Raw genomic sequence first — 23,370 nt, forward strand, 5'->3', positions numbered from 1 at the left:
AGCTTTTTTCTTTCGATTTTGTGGCTGAAGGTTTTTATCCCTTAGGTTGTTTATGACCAACTTACTGGGAAGCTTCGCTTGGGAGACAGATGCAAAAGGAGGTGATCTTGTTGCTGACCGAGTCTTAACTTCACTCCTGGCTCTCAAAATGCTCAATTGGGCTTTCCACTGATTCCTATCAACCAAGGCTGCAAGTGCGTGCTGTTGGCGGTCTACTTCCATTTGGGAAAGTCACAGGCTCCCATTGGCCACGAGGTTCGTTATTATAGACTGCATCAGTGGCCTTTGATCCACATCCTTAGCCGATAAAAAATTAGTCCGCGAAGAAGCAAGGAGGAGGCGATGATGTGATTCCTTATGTACCCGTGTCTCTGTGTCGCTTGAAAAGTCTACCTCTGAATCTGTTGACCCATCTGTATCTGTGTCTTCTTCTAAGTCGGTTGACCCCGGTCTTGTTCGAGTTGTTTTTGATATTCCCCGCTCGGCCGAGTGTAGGCCGAAGCAAATGCTTAGATGACAAGAAGTAAGAGCAAAAGGAAGAACAAGAGGAACAAAGAAGTATCTTCAACTCCTCTAGAGGATGAGGAAGTGATGGGGACGACGATGCTCATGCAAGATAAGATGACGACTGGCTGACTTACCGAACGGACGGACACTTTGATCTTGATCGTGCAAGATAAGTCGCAATGAAGGAATATCGTCAACGCAGCTGGAGCCGCTAGATCCCACAGCAAGTATCCTCAGTCGGCGAAGCCTGGAATGGGTTGTCCGTTTTCGCTTTAAGGGCGCCCTTTGGCTTTCTTACCACTTTAGGCGGGACGCATAGCAAGAAGATTCCGGGAAGGGCCAATAGCTCACTCACGGTACACGATTCAATTAGCCTTCCATTACACCCACCTCATTCAATTATGGAGGTGTAATATAAGAATTGGGCTTTATAAGCCGCCTATTTCGCGCGTGAGAGCTTTCTATGCTTAGCGCTAGGAGTGGCTGGTGCACAAGTCAGAAATGGGAACAAACTGAGCGCTCCTCTCGGGTTCAACCTGTAGATGGTCCAAAGAAAAGTAGATCTGAGGCAATGGATCTGGATACTCCAAACACTACTGAAACGGCGGCGACTGGTTCCCAGTCCCGTCGAGCGCCATGAAAACATGAAGTTGAAACTGCCGGGGGCTTGGGAACCCCCGGACAGTTCAATCTCTCATCGATCTGGTGAGACTTGAAGATCCCGACGTTGTTTTCCTTATGGAGACTCGGATCTGGTCCCGAAAGGTAGATGACGTCAGAAGAATAACGAAGTTTAAGAATGGTTTATGTGTTGACCCTTGTGGCAAGAAGGGGGGTCTAGCATTGTTTTGGAAAGACGAGGTTGACTTACGCATTTTTTAGTATTCCACTGGCTTTGTGGATGCTGTGATTGAGAGTCACGATCCGGCTAAGCGTTGGCCTTTAACTGGATTCTATGGACATCCCCAAGCCTCGCAGAGAAAACATTATTGGCAACTCAAAGACTAAGCAACCAGTCAAACCTCCCATGGCTCTCTCTTTATCGGTGATTCTAATGAGATTCTGCACATTAGTGAAACGACAGGGTCGGAAGATCGAGCCCCGAGTTTCATGCGAGCCTTTAGAGAGGCGTTGGTAGACTGTACCCTACATGATCTTGGGTATATGGGACATGCTTTCAAATGGTCAAATCGAAGAAAGGCCGGCGGAGAAGTACGAGAGCGCGTAGATCGAGCTACAGCTTCTGGGTTGGTGTGAGTTATTTTCCCTAGCTGTGGTCAAACATCTGGTAGCCTCTACTTCAAATCATGATCCTATACTACTTCATAGTCAAGGTCAACCAAGGGTATCCAGGCCCCAGAAGAAGTGATTTCGATTCGAGTCGATGTGGCTGAGCCACAGCGAGTGCGAGGAGGTTGTCACTACAGCTTGGAATAGCCTAGTTAATGGATCAGCCCTTTATCGAGTCAGTCAAAAGATTCAATCGTGTCGTACTAATCTTAATCTTCGACTCTGGAACAAACACTCGTTTGGACATATTCAACGTTCTTTATAACAGAAGAAGCAAGAGTTGGCTTCAGTTCGGCACAGGGCAGACTCAACAGATACCCAAGAGAAGGAGAGGCAGTTGTCGAGGGAAATTAATCACCTGTTGGAGCAAGAAGAATTGATGTGGAGACAACGTTCAAGGGCGGTCTGGCTTAAGGCAGGTGACAGAAAGACTGAAGACTTCCATAAAGAAGTCTCCCAGCGACAAAAACGTAATAGTATACATGGCATTCGGGATGCTTCGGGAGAGTGGCAGACGGATCCAGGAAAAGTCAATTTTAGTGGATTACTTCAGAAATCTTTTCACCATAAGCAACCCACCACATGTAAATGCTTTCACCGAGAATATCGAGAGGCGAGTTACGGCAGATATGAACTCAAACTTATTCATTCCTTGCACTGAAAGACAGAATATCGCTTTAAAGCAAGGTACGAAGGAACTCTTGCTATGAAGATTGAAGATGCTCGACCGGTATGAAATCGCTCGAACGAAGTGAGAGGGATGTGAGCTCAACTGAAAGGAGAGGGACGGTAGGAGGAATGGAATATAATTCTTAAGGTTGCCCTAGGCATTACTACTAATGGGCTTTACTCAAGCTAAGCTATAGGATTTCATTTCCTTCCCCAAGACTAGAAAAAGAATACGTACTATCGGGAGAGCTACTCCGTTCCTTCTTCTAACGAGCAATCAAAGTCAGTCCTGCGCTTCTTTCCCACGGGAGACTCCATCTTTCTCTCTTTCTTTAAATACTGAGCTGACTTGGCTGTAAGCGCTTACGTTACGCTTGCTACAAGTAAACTTCCTGTGAGCGAATAAATCGAATTTCAGTTGCAGAATCAAGGCGTTAGCATAGGCTCTATCAAGACCTCTCCAGAGAATGCTGTCTTAAAGGTAGCAGTCCCAAGGGAAGGACTGTAACAGCTGTCGAATGAGACTTTCTTTTTAGTACCGGAGAATCAAGGAACGTAAGAAGTGAGATTTCAAACCTACCTCGCTACGCTTTCTTGCTGCTTTTGAATAGAACCAGGACCTCGATGTCACTAAGCAAAAACTCGTTTTTTCACGGGTAGGAAGACCCGGTGAGAAACCTCGATTCTCAATAGTCCATGATTCTCGTGGATTTGTAGCTCGAACAGAGGAGCGGTGAGCAGATAGCAGCTCAAGTCAAGACCTTCGCCTATTATTATATTATTACGGAACTGAAGGAATTAATTATATTACTGAACTGGTCCGTTGCTTGTTTCCTTTCCTATCCTATGGTTTAAGGCTCACTGAACTGTCCTACGAGAAAGATTAAGATCTAATCGTTAGCTATAGGCTTGAGCGCTGCTTCATCTACACCCTTGCTTGTAAGGAATCTATCTTATTAATGAAACCCTAGGGACACTTTGCCTTAGATAAAGAATTCCCTCTCTAAAGCTTTGGTACGTAGGAAGTGAGACTGAAAGGAGAGTCGCTTAGATAATATGCCTCGACCGGAAGACTCAGGGATTCTTCATTCAGGTCTAGACGTAGCCTTCTTTAAATGTCATGAAGGAATATGAGATCAGGTTTGAAGACTTAAGTTTTTAATCCTTTTATATTTTGAACGTTAGCCATTGTGGGCTTTTATAGTTGTAATAATTTTTAATGGCAAACATTTACAATGTATTAAACTTTGCGATTTTAATTTTCCCGCGTTTTGGGAACATGTGGTTATAAATGAGGAATTACCAATATTATCGCATTTAATTCATTTTACTTAATTGTTTATGTTATTTTCAAAGTAATATTCCTTAGAGATGTTACAGTACCTGTACCCATATCCGTCGGGTATCCGTTATGCGGGTACCCGCCTATTTTTTTCATATCCGCGGGTATCCACGGGTACCCGCGGGTATTTACAAAATTATTTAAAAAACAAAATATTTAATCATAAATTCATCTAAAATAAAATAAAATACATAATTATCATAAATTTTAAATAAAGTTCAAATAAACTCAAGTTCATACAAGTCCAAATAATTATAAAAGTAAATATAAAATGACGTTCAACACAATGAAATTTATTTAATTAGTGTTTTGATAAAAAAGTTCACTTTCTCCAATTGATTCCTAAAAAATAAACAAAATAAATAAATAATAAACCTCAATTGCCACGTGTCAAGTATTCTTATTTTGATTCCATCATTTGACAACAAGCATACCATAAACGTCATTGTTTATATCGGATTTAATGTATATGCCCAATTTCAAATAAAGAAAAGAGAAGAATGTCAAGGGATGTACTTGGAAGAAGACAACATACCAATACTTGTAGTTTGAAGAATGAAGACAGAAGACTAGATGTGAAACTTAGAAAAAATTAGGCCAAAATGTTTTTTACTAATATATATATATATATATATATATATATATATATGAGAGTACTTTTGTGAATTAAAGTTTAGCGGGTACGAGTATCCACGGGTACGAATACTATGATACCCGTACCCGCCCCGTTAACATGCGGCTATCAAAAATACTCGTACCCGCGAGTAACGGGTATCCATTTTTAACATTAATTTCCTACCCGTTGCGGGTTTTATCCGCGGATACCCGCGGGTTCGGATTTTTTTGACATCCCTACATATGAGTATCAATCATATAAATCATATGAGTAAATGTATCAAATCAATGAACAATCATTAATTCATAACACTCCCTCTTAAGTTTCCATTGATAAGAGAATGTGCCTCGTTAAAACCTTACTAGGAAAAATCCATTGGGATAAAAAATCTAGTCAAGGAAAAAAAGTACCACATTTTGTATTCTTTAATACAATATTGTTTATCACATATTCTATTTCACCCCCTCATGTAAACTTACATCATTAAGGTGACAGAGTCCGAACTTATGAATCATTTTCTCAAAAGTTCTTCTTGACAAAGACTTTATAAATAAACATGCCAGATTTTCATATGAATGAATTTTTTGATATCCATATCATCCTTTCAATTGAACAATACACTATTGTCTTCATATATGGTTGTTGATTCCATCTTTGTCGGGGATAACCACAAGTTTCTTGCACATGTTGAATTATAGATCTTAACCAAACATATTCACAACTTTCCTCGTAATTCTGTATGACTAGACGATGTTGCTACTATGGTTTGTTTCATATACCATCATGAAACCATTGTGCTACCACATGTGAACAAACATCTTGTTTGTAATAAACCATTGTGACATTGTGAAAATATGTAAAATAACATGCATATACATAACCCATTAGGTCTGATTCTGAATCATTTGGATGAAATAAGCTCATATTTGTAGTACCCTTAAGGTAACAAAGCATATGTTTTACTCCAAACCATTTTCTTCTTGTAGTTGAAGAATTATATTTTGCTTAACAAATTTACAACAAATGCAATATCAGGTTGAGTATAATTAGCAAGATACATGAGTGTTTATATGACACTAAGATATGGTGCTTCTGACCAAGAAGATCTTCATCATTTTCTCGAGATCTAAGAAAAGCATTTATCAACATCTAATAACCTAACAACTATTAGAGGGCATAATATATGCAACTTGTTCATTTATAACATTTTTACACACCTTAATTATATAAACCTCTTGATGTATAAAAAAAAACACCTTTGTTTAAATACTCAATTTGTAATCTCAAATAAAAATTTTTCCTTTTCAAGATCCTTCATTCCAAATTCTTTCTTTAAGCAATCAATTGCCTTTGTGAGCTCATTAGGAGTTCCAATGATGTTTATGTCATTTACATAAACAATAATTATGGCAAATTCGTTTTTGGATATTTTCCTGTAAATACAAGAACAAATAGGATCATTTCTATATCCTTCTTTTAATAAGTACTCAATAAGATGGTTATGCCACATACGTCCTGATTACTTTAATTAATAAAAAGGGCTTATTCAATTTTATTGAATAAGCCTCTTTAGAATTTGCCTTGTTGGGCAAATAAAATCCTTCAAGGATTTTCATATAAATATGATTCTCAAGAGAATCGTACAAATAGGTTGTAACATCATCCATTAGATGTAAATACAAACCTTGTTGTGCAACTAGGATAATCAAATATTGCAATGTTGTTGCATCCAATACTAGAGAATATGTCTTTTCACAAATCAATATCAGTTTTTATGAAAAACCTTGAGCAACCAATTGTGCTTTGTATCTAATAATTTCATCATTTTTAATTTTATTTTTGCGCAAAAATCAATATGTACCTAACGGGTTTCACACCTTCAGGTGTGTGAACCATAGGTCTAAAAAACCTTTCGTTTAGAGAGCAAATCTAATTATGCTTATTTGCATATTTTCATTTTTGGCCAATCATTTTTTTGTCGAAATTCTTTAATGATCATTGATTATTGATCCTCATTGTTATTCATAGCATTCATCGCTATATTATATATAAAAGTTTCGTCAATGTATACTTCCTTTTGGTTCCATATTATATGATTCATGACATAATTTATTTAGATCTCATCATTTTTAACAATTTCATGTACCTGAGGTTCTTCTGGAACCGAATCATTAATTATGTCAAATGAATATTTTGTGATTTCAACCTTTTCGATTAGGTCATCTTACATTTTAGCTCCCTTTCTCATTCAAGAGTTTTTTATCTTTGGAACCAATAGGCATACCATGCTTGAAACATGTCTTTGGAACTAACAAGCCTACCACGCTTCAGGCGTGCTATGAATTAATATCAAATACACTTGAAGCATTAGCAACTGGTATATATGATTTATTACCCTTTTTGTCAGTAAGAACATTTGGTAATTGATTGAATAATTTTGTAAATGAATTATCCTTTGAACTTTCAGTTCACATTCTTTTGTGCGAGGATTAAGATAAGATAATGATAAATCATTCCAACCAATATTCTTTTCCAATTGTTTTCTTTCTCCCCCTAATGTTGGAAAAACTTATTCATCAAAGTGATAGTCAAAAAGTCGAACTATAGATAAGTTGAATTATTGGTAGTTCAAGATATTTTATTATTGAGGGATAATTATATCCAACGTATATTCTCAATTGTCTCTAAGAACCCAATATAGTCACTTTTGGTGGGGAAATTGAAACATATACACCACACTAAAAAATTATTACATGAGAATAGGTCACCGACCAAAAACCAACTGCATAATAGAGTATTTGTGATAACTTGTTGGCTTGATGTGAATCAATAATGCAACATGCAAAATTGCATATCTCCAAGTAGCCATCAAAATATTAGCTCGCATAAGTAATGGTCTTGCAACCAATTTTAGACATTCTAGTAATGATTTCGCAAGTCTATTTTGAGTATGAACATTTGTTATTGGATGCTCAACTTCAATTCCAATTGATATATAATACTCATGAAAAGCATGAGATATAATTTCACCAGTATTATCAAAACAATTTTTTTTAATTGGATAATCTGAGAAGTGAGCTCTTAATTGTAGTAATAACTTTGCAAATACTTGATTGCAAGTTGATAATAAACAAATATGTGACCATCTAGATAATGCATCGATCAAAACCATGAAATGATCCACATGGTGGGTGTATTGTACCACAAATATCACCCTACACTTGTTTTGAAAATGAGATTGACTCATTTCTAATTTTTCTTATGATAGTCTTATTATACTCTTTTCTTTGTGAACGTATAGTACATGAGAACTCATTGGTCTGAAGAAGTCTTTTAAGTCTTAAATGTGAGTCCACATGAGTTTTTCAACCTTTTTTATGTTTCTTCGCATCATAATAACTGATCATGCCAACCAAGGAATTCATTCTGATTCGTAAACTTCTGGTTTACCATGAGAGACATTTTAATTGTACTGATATATGTGTAGTACAAACGATCCAACTGACAATGCCAAATAAGGCATTCATTTTCATTTGTAAACTTCTAGTTTCATGACATGCATCTCAATTGTACTAATATATGTGTAAATTATAAGAGAAGCTTTATAATTTTTCCAATACACATTTTTTTTCAACTCAATTGTAGAGATATAAAGATATTTCATATATTTATCATTTTTTTTGTCTCAATATGATATCCATTTAGACAAATATCCTTGAAACTTAATAAGTTTCTATTCAACTTCTTGGTAGAAGTATAATAGCTCTTCCAAAGGCTTCAAATAAATATGTTTTTGGTCCTTCAAGTTTCAGTAAATTTTGGAATTAGTCCCTCTTCAAAACTTTATACCAATTTAGTCCTTCATCTTTAGAAATGCGTGAATTTAGTCCTTCTTACCAAATTTTTGTTAAGTTTATTTGACATTTTAAACACATTTATTATAATATTTGAGTTAACATTGACGCGAAAATGTGTCCTACGGAGTAAACAATTCAAATACTATCATAAAATGCGCGTGAAACATCAGATAAACTTAATAAAATTTGGTTAAAAGGGCTAAATTCACTCATTTTTAAAGATGAATGACTAAATTGGTTAAAAGTGTTGAAGAGGGACTAATTCCAAATTTCACTGAAACTTGAGGGACCAAAAACATATTTAACCCTAATACTAACATTGATGTCTCGCATTATCAAACAAGAGAAAAATTTATTGCTCTTAAGAATTGTATGAGTTGTTGCACTATCAATAAGATGTAAGACCCGATAAATTTAAATAATTAATTAAATAATTATTTAATAAATGCGGGTAATAATAGTCTTTAAGGCATTTAATGCGGAGTACTATGACGTGAAAAAGTACTAGTTCAAGTGGTTGAGAGTACTTAATTATGTGAGAGGACATGGGTTTAAGTCCTGTGTATGCCAATTGTATGTTATTTTAACTTTTGTATTATTTTAATGTATATTTGAATGTGAAACATGATAATGTAATCCTAAAATTATAGGAATTATCATGAAACATGAATTGGTTGAATTAGTTATGCATTGACTTGGTAATTGAGGGGTTGTGGGTAATAAACCTTGTTAAGAATGAATTTAACTTTCTTTTTGGCAAATTTTCTTTTGGCATGAATATGAAAGGTCAGAGAAAACCTTAGCTGCAAGAAGGACAACCTAGTGGGCTGGGAAACAATGGAAAAGAGAGTCTGAAGGTGAGTTTTCATGTGGAATTGATAAGAGCATCAAGTGCATTGGGAGAAGGCTAAGGTGGGACTATTGGTGACATAAGAGAAGCCTTGATTCTTCAAATTGAGCAAGGATTAACAGGTTAGGGGAGCTGGAACCATACCTTTAATTTTGTATTGTTTGATTGCATGAATTATATGATTATTGGGTGTTAATAATCTGTCCAAATTGTATGAAAATTCATGTTTTTGGGATTTTTCCAAAAATCGCCTGGCGGGTGAAGAAATGCCGCCAGGCGACTCATCTGCGTTGTGTTATTTTTGGGTTCCTAGAGAGAAACCGCCTGGCGGTAAGCTCCCGACCGCCAGGCGACGCATGGCTTTGTACCAAGTTTCTGGGTTTTCTAGATGAAGCGCCTGGCGGTGTTGATTGACCCGCCAGGCGACACAAGCCTTTTGGTTCGATTTTGATGTTCTTTGCGTTCTGGGAGGTTTCTGATCGGGGAGAAATCACGTTCTAATCTTTAAGAATGATTAAACATCGTATTTCATTGGAAATTCGTGGAATTGGGGTTTAATTGAGAAGAAAATTGCATGAAGGTTATCTTAGGGTTGATGAATTGGAGATTTCGAAAACGACACTAATCTAAATGGAAAATGTTAATGAATTCGTGAATGGGAAGCGTTAGGGATGAACCATAATCCCAATAACTAGGATCGTATCCTATGGAGTTAGAAATTGATGGAAATCAGAGTTGTTGTCAAGGGGGTAAGGTTCGCAGGTGCAGGAACCGCCTGGCGGCACCCCTTTGGCCGCCAGGCGCCATACCAGTGGTGCGTGGTGTTCTGATTCATGAAAAACGCTATTTTCCGTATTTTTGCGGAACAGGAACCGCCCGACGGTAGTTTTGTACCGCTAGACGCTAGGCTACTGATTCTGGCGCTAGGCGCCACCAATTTTCCTAGTCTACGTAGTTTTCGTAAAACTGCAATTCCCGATTCGTTAACCGTCCGATTCAAGTGAAATTTTGGAAGGTTTTTCACAACATGTTGTTCTTCACTTTGAACGGTGGAGATTTGAATTGGATGCCTGCAGAGGGAGATATACGTCACTCATGATTGGGTGTTTGAATTCCCTAATAGTATGATTACTAATGGATGATTAAGTGTGCTCAAGTGCTGATATGGCCTTGATTGGTGAATGTATATATATAAACATATAGATGTGTGATTGATGAGTATGTTTATGGTAGTGCTTGTTGAAACATGTTGAATATATGAACCTATATATGTTAGCTCGAATGTATGATGTTATAAGTGTGTGAATAAAGCCATTATTGATGATATCACTATGATCGAGTGGTGCATGATCATGACGGGTTTTGGGAAAGTATGGGAACATTATAATCATACTTTAAAAGTAATGGAATGGTGAGGAGTCATGTTTATATGTGTTGTTTGTACTGTTACTTGTTATTTCCTAAAGTATAGGAATTATGTGCATGTGTTTGTGGTGTTGGCTTGAAGGACTAAGTCAAATAGGGGTATGGGATGCGCTTGATGGTGGGACACATGATGGGCATGGAACTGGTTGAGTTCCCGTCGGCTACTATTGGGCGAGGAGTCCTTAGTATGGTGACTGCATGTGTCGGGCGCACGATGGGCAAGGAACTGTTATGTTCCCGTCGGCTACTATTGGGCGAGGAGTCCATAGTATGGTGATTGCGTGCGTGCCAGGGTCCAAGTTATGAGACTTGGATGTTTATACTACAGGCGAGGAGTCTGTAGAGTAGGACTATGAGCGGGATAGGCTCATAGGGTTGGACCACGAATGAGTTAGTTTCATGGGAGCATAGGGAAGTCCCAAGACCTAGTTCATGCATATGACTCATGAAGGACTATGAGGTCATGGTTGGTTGATTTGAAAAGTATGAGGATTTTAATTATGTATCTTTGGGATTGGGGAAACATATTTAATTCATATATCTGTTTATATTGTTATTGTGCATAGCTCACCCTATCTGTGTGTGTATGGCGATGATCCGATAACTTGTTATCCGAGAGCAGATGACGTGACAGGTGAGCCAATAGCTGCTTAGAGACGGAGAGTATGGGCTACTTGGGATTTGAAAGAAACTTTATTGTTTTGATTTTGATGTAAATATTTTTAGGATGAATTTTAATAACATTTCTATTTAACGATATTGTACATTCGGACTATGTATGGTACTAATTATGGTTTTTAATTTCCCGTGTTTTTGGAAAATAGTTATAATCAATGCGGTATTTAGTTTAATTGGAATTTTATTTATTAAAAATTAGTAATATTCCTTAATGACTAAATTGGTTAAAAGTTTTGAAGAGGGACTAATTCCAAATTTCACTGAAACTTGAGGGACCAAAAACATATTTAACCCTAATACTAACATTGATGTCTCGCATTATCAAACAAGAGAAAAATTTATTGCTCTTAAGAATTGTATGAGTTGTTGCACTATCAATAAGACACATATCCTCATCATTGGTACTAATGCCAACATTCGTTCTTCATATAAACATAAATATCAATGAGATTTTTTTAACACTCTCATAAGTGATTAGTGCTTCCATTTGGTTTAGCAAAGAAAATAATAATATCAAGATGAGTAGCATCCATATGGCCATAATCGGAATCACCATCTTTATAAGCAAGATGTGTTTTTATTATTTGTAAGATGCTTTAGTGTACGACAAGTACAACTCAAATGGCCTTTACTATCGTAATGATAATATATAATACTTTCATCTTATTTGCCAATATTTTCACATTTTTCTTGTCCCTTTTTCACATTATTGTGTCACTTCTGGTGACAAGATGTGTCTTTGAAATTTTGTTTATAACCATGTCCATAATCAATATAATGATCATGAAAATATAAATAAAATGTTGTTGCATTCACTTCTAGGAATGGAGCAGAACCAATAGGACATATTTCATGATTTTCTATCAAAAAATTAGTGCTTTGTTCATCCATATAAAGGTGTGAAATAAATTCATAATATTTATTGCTGCATTCACTTCTGGGAATGGAGTTGATTGGATGAATCTCATGATTTTTCATTAAAAACCTCAGTTTAGCCATACAAAGGCATGAAATAAATTCATAATATTTATTGTTGCATTCACTTCTGAAAATGGAGCATATTGGATGGATCTCATGATTTTTCATCAAAAGTTGCATTACTTTTGTTCAGCCATATAAAGGCATGACATAAATTCATAATATTTTCTGAAAATGGAGCAGATTGGATGGATCTCATGATTTTTCATCAAAAGCTTCATTACTTTTGTTCAGCCATATAAAGGCATGAAATAAATTCATAATATTTGTGAATTCTCTATTCACAATATTGTTCTCGCAGGAACAAAGTAGTTGCTCAAATGCTTTATTTCTTTCTTGAATGGTATCACCAAGACCCATTTCATCTAAACGTATTTCAAAATTTAATATCTAATATAAGTAATTCTTCCTTGTAATATCAAGGGTCATAAATTCAAATTTTTCAACATTTCGCATGTTTAGAACTAACACATAAAATAATAATAATAATAATAATAATAATAATAATAATCATCATCATCATCATCATAATAAAAATAATAATAATAATAAGACGGAGAAGAAAATTGACAAAGTCAAACAATTCTTATCCCAAGAATAAGAATATAAGATAAAATTATAAATGAAGAAAACATTGAAAAGAGCATGGATTGAGACACGTATAACATTGTCCTTAAAGAGAAAAAAAAATCCACTAGCCCTCAGTTGGTTGAAGCATGGTGCTGATAACATGTTATAAAATAAAGCTAATAACTGAGAGAATAATAGAAGGAAGAATAGATAATGAGAGAATCGAGAGCAACTTGTATGTATGTTATTACTGATAAGAAGAGTCTTATTTCTATTTATATATATACAACATGTACAGAAAGGAAACAAATGAACTCGTTAACACAACTATTTACATAAAGGGTAATGAATCATATGAATATCAATCATATTAATCATATGACTAAATGTATCAAATCAATGGACAATCATTAATTCATAACAAATAATAAATTTTTATGATTTTATGATAAAAATATATTTAAAATATTTATATATATTTTTAACAAAATATATTGTATATAATTATTTTAAATAATATATTAAGATTGAGTTAATAAAATTAAGAAATCAAATTCAATTTTAAATAATTTATTGAGTAGACAATATAAAACAAAAATGTAATAGTAGATTCTTTAATAATAAAAACGATGAACAATATAAAAATTGTTGAGTAAATCTAATAAAAATACAAAAGATAGACAATATAAAAGATGGGAAGAGTAGACGATATAAAACTACAAATGATAGGCCATACATATAAATGTAAATAATAGATTCTTTGAAAATACAAATGTTATGCAAACAAAATATAAATAGTAAACTATGGAAACCTATAAAATGTAGACTATGTAGAAAAAAATATCAAGAGTACACTCTACAAAAATATACATGTTAAATATTCGATGGACTCCTCTACTGGAGTCATTTTTTCATAGTTTTTATGGATTTTGAATTTCAAGTTTAAAATTTGTTACCATATTTTTATAGGTTGTTATAATTTCAAATTTTAAATTCAAACTTTATTACTTTATATTTTGAATTTCAAATTTGGTAATATGTATCTTATTTTAGAAAAAAAATATTAAAATTAAAATCATTGGTAATTTTTATATCTTTAAAAGTTGTGCGAATTTATTATTTTTACTTTGTAAGGACACACTGATCTTTATGTTATAAAAGATATTTTTTAAATTATTGTTTAAACTTGTGTGAAACGTCAACACTATGTGAAAGTTGTTCAAAAACATTTAAAAAGTCATTAAAAAGGCTTTAATGTTTTATAATTTTTTTGCATGCTGAATTTTAAATTTAAATTTTGATATCATATTTTTACCCGTTTTTTGCTATTTTAAATTTTAAATTTATGACCATATATTTTGAATTTTAAATTTTCTGTATTATTGACAATATAAATGTTAATTAAAAAAAAATCATTACTTCTTTTGTATAGTTTAAATTTGAGATTGTAACTCATGTTTTAAAATCATTATATAAAATAACTTATCTAGTTTTTATCTATTTAATAATAAAAAAGAGATTCTATAATAGTTTTAAAAAAATAAATAAAATAGACGAAAATCAATTGATATATTTATAACTTTAAAAGAAAATTATATATATATACTATTTATTTATTGTTATGGTTGTTTTTATATATAATTTTATACAAAATAAATCGTTTTAATAAGATAATAAATTTTGTTAAATATAAGTATCGTATTTATATATTAAATTAGATATATTTTTTATTTATTTGGTAAAATTTAGATGTTATTTTTGTTTTAAATTTGAATTTCAAATTAAAACTTTGTTATTATATTTTTATAGTTTTTTTACGATTTTGAATTTTAAATTCAAATTTATTATCATATATTTCGAATTTGAAATTTGGAAATATATATCTTAATAGAATAAAAATTTTAAGAATGTATAATTTTTACTTTGTAATAATACACTTGTGTAAAAGTTATCAAAATTATATTTTAAATTAATGCTTAAGCTTTCTTGAAAGGTTAAAAATATGTGATAGTTGTTTAAAAACATTAAAAAGGGTTTAATTTTTTATGAACTAAAGTTTCAAAAGTCAATCAACACCTCTGAAAAAGTAATAGAATAATTTACCATATCACATCTTTTGCGCAAACTTCCGAATGCTTAGGGAGAGAGTAGTAAATAAGAACTTACTTAAAAAGATGGTCTGTAAGGAACATGAAAACCGAAAAATGAAGAATATAATATTATTAATGAGAAATGGAAACAAAAGAACATGTGCATGTCCAATTAATACATAAGAAAAGGAGAAGTGTATTGGAATGAGTTTTTGACGTGGATTTATGTGTAAGAGAAGTTTTTCAAATTTCAAATAGAGGTATTCATCTAATCCAATTTAAATATTAATATTTATGTAAATAAATAAAAATAATATTTTAAAAATTATTTATTAACATTAATATTGTCGCAACCTAAATCGCGACGGGCAGTGACTAAGGGATAAATAGTTAAAAAACAGAGTTTGGAGTCGCCATCATAGTTTATTCTAGAAAACTACAGAAAACCCATAAAATAAGAGTTGGTCTCAGATTTTGGATTCGGGAATCAGGTATGTATAGGGAAGGTATTAGCACCCTACAACGTCCGTCCTAAGACGATACCTTTAATCAATTATGCAAAATAGATGTGATTTTTATAAATGTTTATTTTTCCCAAAAATAAAATTAAAAGTGTATAAAAGAAACAAAAAAATATATTTTAACTTTTGGACCTGACAAGAATTAACTTCGGTCCTACGTATTTCCATTTACAATGAAAAATCAGGGGGCCACATAGTTCTTGACAAAAAGACTATTTAGGAAACACTTTTGAAATATTTTGGATTTTTGGGGAGTGAACCCAATAAGAATTGACCTCGGTCCTACGTATCTTCATTAATAATGAAGAATCAGGAATCAGGGATCACATAGTTCTTTGGAAAATATTTGTCAGTAGAGAACTTTTATGGAAAATGTTTGTGAGTGAAAAATGTTTTAATTTTAGTGTAATATTTTGTAAAACCAAAATTATGAATATAAAACGATATTTCCAATAATTTTAAATTAACCAAATTAGAAGTATATGCAAATTGATTTTAAAATAAAAAAAATCGAATCAGAAATGTATATAAAGTGATTTAACATATTAAAATAATCAAATTAGAAGTACAACCAAAGTGGTTTAAAACATTAAGATAACCAAATTAGAAATACATCTAAAGTGGTTTAGAAATATTAAAATAATCAAATTGGAAGTGCATCCAAAGTGAATAAAAATATTGGAATAACCAAATTGGAAGTGCATCCAAAGTGATTAAAAATCTTAAAAATAATCAAATTAGAAGTGCATATAAAGTGATTTAAAATATTAAAATAACCAAATTAAAAGTATATTCAAAGTGATAAAAAATCTTAAAATAACCAAATTAAAAATACATTTAAAGTGATTTTAGAGTCTTCAATTAACCAAATTGGAAGTTCATCCAAAATGGTTTTAAAATCTTAAAATAAAGATAACAAAGGTAAAATATTAATAATAAAATAATTGTTGTGATATTGAAATAAAAGCTTATCTTAAAAATGAAAAAAAGGAGTGCAAGTAATGAATCATAGAGGTGCAAGCAGTAAATAATAAGCTAAAAACATGGGGTGTAACTAATGAAATGTAGGGTACCAATAGTAGGAGATTATGAGGTGCAGTGAACAGAAATTAATGTAGACAAAGGACGGGTGCATGAAGAAAACGTGGTGCAACCAGTAAAACCCAATCAGAAAATAATCAAGACATATAGCAATAATGGAAAGCAAAAGTGAAACGGCGGATGAAGTAAACGGGGTTGCGCGCAGTAAAAGACTTTCCCAAACCCAAATTTCTCTTCTTTCAAAACCTTAACACACCAAAGGTTTCTCCCTTTCCCCTCTCACGTGAGCACAACCTCTTTGCACAGATCCATCACTATCGCACATCCATGGCCACCCATGATCGTCTTCGGTCCCGCCATCACCGTCGGAGGTGTCGGTGGTCATCAAGCGCCTCCACTCTTCATCAGCTTCCTTCTTCGACATCTTTGCAAACCATCACGACTCCAGTAGCGGTCGTCGCCCCCGCACGTGCCACGACCGGAGAGAGATGCTACCGGTGAAGCCGTTTGTCACCAGAGTACCCATTTGTTGCCGAGCCAACCTCTTCTTCCTCCACACAAATCGCACGAGAACTAAGATTCTGGACTTCTTTTATGCGTGTTTGAGGATAAAGATTCTGTGTATGTTTAAATGGAGGGCGAGGCTCTGTTTGGAGGACAAGATGTTGTCTGTTATGTGGTGGTGGGTTCGTGTGTTTCGAAGGTGGTAATGGCCATGATGAATGGTGGTGTATTGTGATGGGTGGAAGGGTTTGGTTTGTGGTGTAGAGGAGATGGGAGATGGAGGTGTGGGTTTTGTTATCAGGTTTTTGTTATGGAGAAGGTGGTGATGTCCTTGTTAACGAAGGGGAAGAAGAAATATATGAGAAGAGTGTGTTCTGAGTGTGTTTTGGTTATTGGAGAAAGAGAGGTAAAAAAAATGGAGATAACTATGTTGATCATGAGGAGGAGGAGGATGGAGTCTTCTGTGTGTATGGTGGAGACGGTGTTCTCTGTATTATTTTGGTATCCCTCCCCTTCTATAGGTTTTTGAAGGGTAAATGTTGAGTCATGATAGATCGGTGTGGAGAACAGTGGTGATTCCATGCATGGTGCAAATGAAGATGGGGATGTGTAAAGGTGATGGAAAAATGAAGAGTATGGTTGAATATGTGGAGTTTGTGTCGAGAGAATGGAAATGGAATCTGTGTCGTGGATAGGCTAAATGGAGATCAATCTTCCGGGATGAAGCATTTGGAGATGGTGATATTTGGATGATGCTGAAAAAAAATAGAGACCCATTGTCCTCTTTAAAATTTAAAATCCAAATCTGTTTGTAGCTTGGGTAGGAATCATGGTAGGAAATCATGTAAGAGTGTAGGTGGATGTAAGTAGTTAATGAAGATCTTGATGGAAGAAGATTAATGGAGGGGTACGTTGGTGTAAGGGTGGTTAGTGGAGAGTGAAAAAGGGGACATGTGCCATGTTTTGAGTGGAGGGATTTTAGGTGTGTAAAAGAAAAAATGGGAGTGCGATTGTAAAAACATGGTTATCAACCCATTTATAAATAGGATTGAAAGTAACAACAGGTGTTAATAGCAAAAGTTGGCTGTTCATTTGAGAAGAGAGGGAAAGGAAATGATGAGATGTTCTCTGTAAATAAAAACAACAAAAAGACTAAAAATTAAATTTTTTAACTCTTAAAATTAATTAGACAAAAATTTTGATTGAAAGGATGCTTAGATAAAACATGAACAAAATTACGAATGTGTACATAATTTTTCAAAGAGATCAAACAAAATATACTTTCTTTATATTTTAGATTTTTAGAGTATTTTTCATTTTTTAATATCTTTTCCTTTTTATACTTTTAGAAATAAATTTTGATTACTCGGACAAAATTGGGTGTTTACAAATATCGACATTTATAACAATATATAAAGAAGATACTCTCTTTTGTGTCCACATTTCATATTTCCACTTTTACCCTTATTTATTATTTTAAAAATTAATTATTTTATGAATAGTTTATCTTTAACCGTTATTCTAAAAAATTCTTCTTAACTGTTATTTTAAAAATATCTTTTATCTTTAACAATTATTTTAAAAACCTCTTTCATCTATATATTTTATTTTTCTAATTAATATCTAAGAATTATTTTAAAAATTAATTATATATTCTTTATTAATCTTAACTCAAATCTTTATAAAAATTAAAAAATACGAACACACATACGTGACAACGCCTATATGTTCGCTAGTATTTACATAAGTTTGTTTCAGGTGTGAATATTGAACCACATATTATTAATATTTTGAACATTTAAATATTAATTCCTTTCAATTTTAAAAATAAATGTATAACAATAAAACTTTAATATTAATATTATTATTAAAAATTGTAAGAGAAGTTAATCAACATTCAAGTTTAATATTAATATTATTAATTTCTCCGAAAATACAAATATTAGAGAGTGAAAAAAAAATGTAAATAGTAAACAATTTAAAACTACAAATGATAGATCAAGAAAAAATAATAGAAAAAATAGATTCGTCTAGTGGTAAAATAGTCATGTTTTAGCACAAATTCATATTTTAAACTCTTAGTTATAAACTTTGCTTTGAAATAACAAATTGTAAATTGTATAAATAAATTAATAAGTGACTTTGATTAAAAATACAATTGCATTAAATACAGTAAATATTTGTTTTTAGTCTAGTGACAATGTCATTATTCAAATATTTATTTATTGTTTTACACCATATTTTAATTATATTTTAATTAGTATTACTGTTATTACTGTATTAGTGTTAATATGTTATTATATTATTATTGAGTATTATTATGAATTATAACATATTATTATATTATTAACAACCATCAAAACTTTTGAACTCTTTATTTTTAAGACTTTGTTCTAAAATATTATATTATTTATTTATTGTTTTATATCATATATTTATTGTTTTATTATTTTTAATCTTAATTATTCACATATTTTCATTAATTTTTGTTTTAATTTTTGGATTTTGTTCATATCTTAAATAACAACTTTTCTCATAAATTAAAAGTATTTGAGAGGTTTTTGGATGCATTAAAATAATCCAACTTAATTTTTTTACATTTTTTTTTGGATTTTGAATTTTAAACTTAAAATTAAGTAGATGTATATAATCCTGTCATAATACACTAAAAAAAATATTTTTTATTAACGGTTATTTTATAGCGGCTAAAGAAACCCCTAAAAATGTTTGTAGTTTTTGTCGATTTTTTAACTGTCACAAAATTGTCTATGTAATTGTAAATTTAATTGTTTTTTTTTGTAAATTTTTAGCTTTTATATTAAATATTTCTCCTTCTGTAGTTCTGTAATTTTCGCGTTTCATCACTCACTCCTTTTTTCTCTACTTTCGTCTTCTTCCTTAATTCTCTTCCTTCATTTTCTTCAACATTGATGGTAGGCATTTCTTCATTGGAAGGAAGGAGAACGTGATGCACCACTTTAGGAACCCTAAAATCAAGCTCATTCGTTATGAAAACGTCATCGAGCTTCTCCTTGTGGAGATGAATCAGATCAACCATTTAGAGGTCGTGAGAGGTGATGAAGCTGCTTGCATAATGGGGAAGGAATAGAGGTTGTTGTTCGAGGAGAAAAACCTCATGTTCCAGCCGCTGGACTTGACCGGTCTGATGCACACATTGATGGTGTTGTACGATCTGGTGTGGATCCTGTAGGAGGTCGACAGAGTCTTGCCAAGTCTTACCTCAGAACAATCCACTTTAACTTTTCTCAGCGAATGTTGAATTTTTGGAATGCTAAGCACAAACTTGAGTCTCAAACTTCATGCTTTGAGGTTAACTTTTGTTACCTCCTTTTAGTCGATTGATGTTATTGTTGTTATGCTGACTGTAGAAACTTTATAATCTTGTTCTATATAATATCTGACACTAATCCTCTTCATTGTCACTCAAGGATAAATTTGGAGATAGAGATATTCATGACAGTTCAGATGTAGCTGCTTTGTATCTACAAGTCAATATAGTTAGCCGATATTTGTAACCCGTTCACGCAGTTGGTCCTCTCTTGAACGCCCTGGATTGTTGTTAGTAAGCACTTTCGTTATTTGCTTAGCTGGTAAGGATGATGATCTTCTATCATATCTGCTAGAATTGGATTTGTGAAACTGAAAAGTGATCAACTTAGAGTGTTTCTTCATTATTAAAATTATGAGAGAAGGTCGGTGATTGTGATGCATTATTTTAATTCAATTTTTTATTTTTGGGAAAGAAGTGACATTTGTTTGGAGAGTGATAATTTTAAAATGTTTATTTTTGTTTGGTTGGACTCAATATTGTCCTGTTCTAACATCATGTTGATTTTTGCAGATGTGGTAAGAACATTATAGATTTATCATTGTCTATGAATTTGTATAAATATTTAGATATATATCTTACATTTCTGACACTTGAGATTATCGAGCTCTAGAAATGAGAAAAAGCTAGATCATGTGCTTTTGAGTCCTAGATGTCTTCATACCATATAGTGTGCATATATGTACTTAGATTCAACTTCTTCAATTTCCTAGGTGGTTTGTTGTGTTTCTGCGATGAGAAGGTTTTCTACAACTAATCAGGGATGTGTTGTTGAAGCTAGAATGATGATTCGTGAGTATATACCATTATGTTCATGCATTTTCAATGTAATGATTTTACATAGTTAACCAATTAGAAATCTGTGACTTTTAAAGTAGTTATTACAAAGTTCAACTATTTTATCTTAATTTAATGTGATTAGATGACAATATAAATTTCTTTTACACTATCAGTTTATTTAAATTTAATTCAGTTATTTACTTACGTATAAAAATATTCTTTTATATAAAAATGTAATGGACCTAGCTGTTTATACCCATCAACTATGATGGATAAAGTCACCAGCAGAGCTTAAGCTGGTGAAGGAATTTGCATCCATTGCTTGTCAGGTACTTTCATCTCTAGTGCAACTGTAACTATTTGGTAACTAAATATTCCAAATTCCCAATGAGGCTGTTGCATGCACATTTGGTAACTAACATGCTCTTTTGTTGACAATACTACATTCAAAGACATGCCCTTTTGAAGGTACACTTGCAGCAAAGGTTGAATATGAATGCAAAATTAGAGGTGCCCAATGGATGGGGTGAGGAGTTTTTTATATATTAATACTTCATCTATTGTTGTTCATAATTTAAGAAGCTTCCAACAAATAAATAAAAGTAAAGAAGTCGTTAATAGAAAAGAAATTCAAGTTTAAGGATCACTTTCATCCATAACTAATGATATAGCCTTTCTTTTTTTTTCTCTGTATCAGATTCAATCTTGTTGTTGGTGGTGGACTTAATGGAAGCATTATACATTATTCTAGGAATGATCAAAGAGTAAATTCATTTAACAATAAACATTCTTGTATATAGCAAGTCTATATTCATCTTATATTAGAAAAAAATTCAAGTTTTTAATATATCTGCAGACTACTTTTTCAATAAATAATTAATATATTTCTCATGATTAAATTGTAAATTTTGGGAAAGGGAATTATCATATTACATAAATGCTATAAGTTTTAGGTTGTTATTATGTTGTTTCTAGATATATGTATGCATGAGAAAAAGATTTGGTTAATGATGAAGTCAATAATTTTGTTTTAGTAGCTTATTGATATTTCTTATGCTTTTTGTTTTGGTGTCTCTTTTAGGAAAATTTCCAATAGTAGCTAACTGATATGAAGGCTAGGAACTAGTTTGTGGTTTGCCCTAGTTCATGTTGAGGTTTTTGTGGAATGAGGCAAGGCATTTGAAGTTTGATCCTGTTTATAAGCATGTTGGGAGTAAACATTTTGTGCTCAAAACGCTTTACTTTCTTCCTTATATAAGCCTTAGATAAGTTTATTTCTTCTCTTCCTTCAATTTTAGGGAAAACATAAATAATAGTGCAGAGCACATACTAAATTTATAAATAGGTTTCACTTATTATGGGTCCTATTTTGTATGATATGATATTTACAGTACAATTATTTGTGCACTGTACAAGATATATCACCTGGAGTTTTTCGATGGTTAGTTAACAATAATCTTCACTCTATTCATGATGTATATGAAACATTATGCTTTAGGATTTCTAATTTATTCTTTCCATGTCAAGGTTACTTTGAAAGATTAGGAAAGGAGAGTTAGTAACATAAACAAATAAGATTTGCACATGAATGTTGTGTAGTGAATGAATCAGATGATGTGGCGATTGTAATAGTATAGGACCTGGAATGGATAGAGTAGACTTGTTAGAACCAATTTTGTTCCTTTCTGCTAAAGCACAATTAGTTATGCTGACATTTACCTTATTACAACAAGGAAGAGCATTGAATGTATATTTTGTGTATATTTTACGGTTGCAAACCATATCCTAGGTTTTCAATCACAAACTATTGTACTTTTCTCTGTATGTTAGGGATGATGGAAGTGTTTCTGATAAATATATGTTTTGTAGACCATAGAATATTGTCTATTTGTGAATGGTTGGATTAAATACCTTTGGTTCACTCTATTTTAATGGTTTTAAAACTATTTTAAATATTTTTTTGACAATTTTTAATGTAAAAATATGATATATTTTGTGGTGATTTTTAACGGTCAAAATATGATTTATTTTGTAACGGTTTTTAATCGTTAAAACATGATGTATTTTGTGACGGTTTTTAACCATCAAAACATAATGTATTTTGTGGCGGTTTTTAACCATCAAAACATGATGTATTTTGTAGCGGTTTTTAACCGTCAAAATATGATAAAATATAATCAAATTAAACTACATTTTGTGGCGGTTTTTAACTGCTATTATTTGTTTTTCTTTTCTAACAGCAATACCAACGGTTAGAATATTTTTGTCACAAACGGTTTTTGACATATGTAATTGTGATGGTT

At 32.5% G+C, this 23,370-nt stretch overlaps 1 long non-coding RNA gene across 4 annotated transcripts; it reads left to right on the forward strand.

The window, feature by feature from the left end:
• Positions 1-19,749: 19,749 nt before the first annotated feature.
• Positions 19,750-22,893, forward strand: LOC114166437. Of its 4 annotated transcripts, none has more exons than XR_003599925.1 (3): positions 19,750-20,268; positions 20,388-21,593; positions 21,765-22,893. It is a non-coding gene; the product is annotated as an uncharacterized LOC114166437 (long non-coding RNA). The 4 variants fall into 4 exon arrangements; XR_003599926.1 differs by having other exon boundaries at positions 22,149-22,893; XR_003599928.1 differs by having other exon boundaries at positions 20,388-21,396; positions 21,520-22,893.
• The last annotated feature ends 477 nt before the right edge of the window (positions 22,894-23,370 follow it).

The sequence above is a fragment of the Vigna unguiculata genome, chromosome 10, assembly GCF_004118075.2.
Source record: "Vigna unguiculata cultivar IT97K-499-35 chromosome 10, ASM411807v1, whole genome shotgun sequence".
Taxonomy (NCBI): domain Eukaryota; kingdom Viridiplantae; phylum Streptophyta; class Magnoliopsida; order Fabales; family Fabaceae; genus Vigna; species Vigna unguiculata.